Here is a 4,930-nt window from a genome sequence, read left to right as displayed (position 1 = left end):
AATGGCATTCACACAATAAAGAGAAAAACAAAAACAATAGTGTGAATGCCTAATGGCATTCACACAATTAGCAGCAGCTAAGTTGAGAGAGGTGTTCTAGCGAGGTGAAGAGCAGTAGAACTAAGGAGTGACGGTGATGCGACAATATTTATATGTGCAGGCGGAGCCTGACATCTGTCGTCATCACGTCACCTGCCTAAAGGCGTGATTAGAGGTGGCTTCAGCCAGGACACGCAGGGGCGTGGTTCCCATACATGATGTTGTACCTCGTTCCTTTCCTTCAGGGAACAGTAGTTATATGCATAACATTACGTTATTATTGCTACTAATAAGGGGAGATAAATAATCATGTTTTCACCCATTTGTTCATTTATCATGTTTGTTACCAAAACATTTCATGCTATTTTTTTTACAAAAAATGTTAAATTTTCAGATATTGATCACAAATTTGATGAGATGGTAGCTGAGACTTTATCACACGACGCACTCTGCATTCTAACTGAACTGTTGGGCGTCAACTGTCTGTTAGCAAAATGTTTCGTGAACCGTTAAAGTGCCCGTGTCATCAAATTTTTGTAATAAATATGAATGCAATTTTGGACGGACAACATTATTCGCGAACTGCAAAAATAATTGTGCTGCTGAGATGAACAGTTGCTGAGATATCTGCACGTGAAATAACAGGAAGTGATGTCAGAGGGGAATGTCTGCACGTTGAACAGAGCGTCGCTACAACAGCCGACAACAGGGAATCTGATGTTTCTTTAAATTATTTTGAGTCTCTATCAAGAGAAATGAAGAAAATCAAATAACATTGTTTAAATAAATGAAAAACGAGGAGTTTTCTTTCTTAAAGAGTTCCCCTTTGATGTCACTTCCTGTTACATTTTGGAGGAGTTCTAAAGAAATATGCTAGTTATGCAACAAAGTGGGTAAAATCACGAGTATCATGCTAAATTTCTGAAATATAAAGGTGTTTTCTTTGACTTTTTGTATTTAAAGAATTCATGTCACAGACACTTTAACACTTTAAGCTGTTTGAAACACGAGCTGCACGATTCAAACACTGCATGGGTCAGAAAAAGGCATTTTGGGTAAAAATGCTTTTGATTTGAGTCAGATACACAAAGGGCTGTGTGAGCGGAGGTGTTTATTTGTTCAGTGCTGGTGAGTGTGCGCGTGTTTGTAGCCAAGCATGAGTGTTTTGCAGGGGCTGTTTTTGGGGGGTGGGAAGGTGGGGGTATCGGTGGGAAGGGTGGAATTTGATGGAATAGACGGAACTAAATGAGGGGAAGACAAAAGTCACGCAAGCTGTGGAGCAGAAAACCTGGAGGAAGATCATCACTTCCTCTCTCTGCAGCAGAGAGAAACTGATCGGAGCTTCATCAGCCTTCATGTAATTGTGTTATTGAATACTTTGATACAGAAACTGCTTCAAATCACACTGTCATATCAGGCAGGCTGCTGTAAATTAAACGTGGTAAATTTAAAAATAAATCACAACGTCTGTTTAAAGTGTAAATTACATTTTAGAAACTTCAACAATAAATTATCTTTGTTAAAAAAAGAGCTTTAGCTGAACAACAAAGTTGTAAACAACTCAGAATCAAACGTTTTTTTCTTTATTAACGAGTATTCGCTCCACATAAGTTACAATAAGATCATTTCTTGTTTCTGTTTCTAGTTTTTTTGTGAAACTTCTGGAACATAAATACACCAAGAGAACATAATAAGGATTAACAGACATCTTATCCATGTCATATATTTTAAACTTAAAGCGGTGATGAACTTTAAGTGGCCTTGATTCCAGAATAAATCCTGGAGCCTTATAATAGAAAGTAAGTTAATAAATTTGAGCTCCCTCTTCCCTCACAGCGCCCCCATGTGGGAGACTGGTAGAATGACAGGTAAGAGGGGATTTTATAGTTAAGAGGTTACAAAATGGCAAAGCTGAGCATTACAAATTTAATCTGAACATTTCTTGGCATACATTTTATTTCCTACGTATACTTTTTTTAGACCTGTTGACGGTTACGGAGGAAGAATCCAGGTGAAGGAATGAATAAACAAACAACTGTTTTAAAAACAGCTCCTGCATCAACAACCTGTCTCACCTGTTATATGTTTGCATTACTGAAATACTGTATTTATGGTGTTGCAGAGTGTGAGGCTGTTTTTTGGTGATACATCGGTGAATTCAGATATTTTCCAGAACAGCAACAACGTGCATTTTTGTGTGCAAAGAAAATGGTTGAACGGATAAGATAAGTTACAAAAGTTTTTATAAGGCAAAATAAAAAAATAAAAATAAAAAAAACAAGTACAAACCCCTAATTTGCAACAAGCAACCCTGCTTTTTATGTTTCTGTTACTATCCATGGTTTGTGTTTATTTTTTGTTTCGTACCTTTTGTTATAGGCTCCCTTATTTATAAAAAAAAATTGAGTTTTAACATTTTATCCTGGGCCTTTTTTCAACTTTCATTTCACTCAGTCAAAAAAGCTTAAATGAATCTTAAAATAGTTAAATATAAAAATATCAATATATGTTACGACAAATAAAAGGGTGTTAGAACCCATCTCGTGAATAACATTTTAAAATATTTTTAAATTATATTAACTAAACTATATGGTGTTGGGGTTTGTAACCTTTTATTAAAATGAGATCAAAACAGACTCCAGATCACAAAAGTTATGAGTATTTTAAAATGAAGTTGAATTGATTTTTTTTTTTTGCTTTCATTTTGTTTAAAGAAAGATTTCTGGCAAAGTCAAAAATCCATGCTGCAATACAAAAAAAAAAAAAAAAAAAACATTAGGTGGTCCTTTTGTGCATTCAGAAACGTGTAATGCTTCCCACCAATGAAAATTGAGATTTTCTCATCTTGAACCTCTCCAAGACATCCCGTACCTCTAACATGATGTTAGGAAGTTGGAATGTGATAAATAAACGCCTGATTGGAGAAACCGTCTTATTGGGGTGATCACTTTTCTCCCGCCGCTCTTTGAAGTGGCTCGCCTCCTTGTAAGGCGAGAAGTGACAGGGCTTCTTTATGAGGCATCATAGAACCGCTCCTCTGGTTTTGATGACTGTTTTTTATGTGACACCTGCTGTTTACCTACGCTGCTGGGAGGGAAGCATATAATACGACATTGACAGATTTTTTTTCTCTTTTTTTGCCTCTGTACACCGAAATGAAAACACTACTCCCCTTCTTCCATCAAAGCCATGCATTCACCGAATTCCCATTTTAAGCATATTTATCGCAGGCTTTCATCGAGCTCCCCGCTCTCTGATCTACACCCTGTCAGTCACAACTGTTCTTAAAGCGTTGCCAAAACTTGACTCCTCTGCAGCTCGGCCTCAAAGTTGATAACAGCCCTAAAGACGTGGTGCTCCTTGTGACTTATAACATTGGCAGGTGGAATTTGTTCCCTGTAAGGAATGCTTAAAACAAGCTGCTTGAGTAATTACACAGGAGGTTAAATTCCTTTACAATGCATATTAGGTGCTTCTCATGCTGACATCACGGCGTGTGGAGGCTTGAAACCTGTTGAAACTCAGGAGCTGCTGAAACCGAGAGGCATCACGTTACGGCGGCAGCTACCTGGTCTGAAGTCATGTCTTCTGCTGCGAGCTATTTGCATCGAAAACAAATGAACAAAAACAGTCTGCAAATTGGTTTAGTCCAAAAACAATGCAAATAAATTCTGAGCAACAAGAGGCAACGGTTTATGTTTAGGAGCTGCATCAAAGACAAGTGGCCACAAATTATAGATGTGACGGAGGCAGATTTATGTTCTGGTTTTCAACCTGGGGTTCAGTTGAAAGGTTAGGTTGAGTCATGGTGAAATGATTTAAACTTTTTTCCCCTTTTGCTTCTATAATATCTGCAAACAAAATGTCAGTTTGTCCAAAGTGGCAAAAAGTCCAGTTGACCTTACCTTAAATCAAACAAAGGGGGGAAAAAACGTCATTTGTAGTGCATCCATTCAGTAGAACTTTAGGTATTTCTTTCTGTGGTTGAACATAAAATAAACATCTTTAATTCTTCTCTGTAGAACTTATAAACTGTAAAACCTTTTTTTTTTTACATTTTGGCACAGACTCTATTCTCATCCCAAACCCAGATTTCATGAGTTGAACTGTCAGGAATACATTTAAAATGCATTGTTTGCTTCAAATTTCATAAACTAAATTTAAGTCTACATCAGTGGACTTATCTGCTTAAGTTTAGAAGTTGTTTTTTTTTTTACTTAGGGGGAAAGTGTTTGAAGTTCCATTAAGTTTAAATACTTGTTAAAAGAAAACTTAAAAATTAAAAGAATTTTTATTAATCACTGCAGATGAGTTCAAAGAAACAGCTTAATAAATATATTCATACAAAGTCTGGCCGAAGGAATGTAAAATCAATATTTTAAGCTCAAAACGTAAAAAGTTCAACATAAGCTGACAAAAAAGCATCCATGGAAAGAGTTGCTGCTGAGGGGAATGTGGTTTAAACTTTTTCAGATAATGGATTCAGTGCAGGACAAATGCCAAACGCTTGGTCGGGTTTCATCCATGTATTTGGGTTTGTGTGATTGACTTTGCTTTTGTTATTGTAAACTGAATATCCTGAGGTTTTAGACTGTTGTTTAGACAAAACATTAGAAGCATTTACTAACTGGGTGGAGAAAAGAAATGGTTTTCTGGTAATTCTCATTGCAACACTGTAAATGGGATAAAGTCACAAAAAAAGCCCTGTCTCCATCCATCCATCCATTTTCTTCCGCCTATCCGGGGTCGGGTCGCGGGGGCAGCAGCTTCAGAAGGGAGGCCCAGACCTCCCTCCCCCCAGCCACTTCTTCCAGCTCCTCCGGGGGAACTCCAAGGCGTTCCCAGGCCAGCCGAGAGACATAGTCCCTCCAGCGTGTCCTGGGTCTTCCTC

This window comes from Austrofundulus limnaeus, unplaced genomic scaffold (genome assembly GCF_001266775.1).
Source record: "Austrofundulus limnaeus strain Quisiro unplaced genomic scaffold, Austrofundulus_limnaeus-1.0 Scaffold42, whole genome shotgun sequence".
NCBI lineage: Eukaryota > Metazoa > Chordata > Actinopteri > Cyprinodontiformes > Rivulidae > Austrofundulus > Austrofundulus limnaeus.
This window is presented reverse-complemented; position numbering follows the sequence as displayed.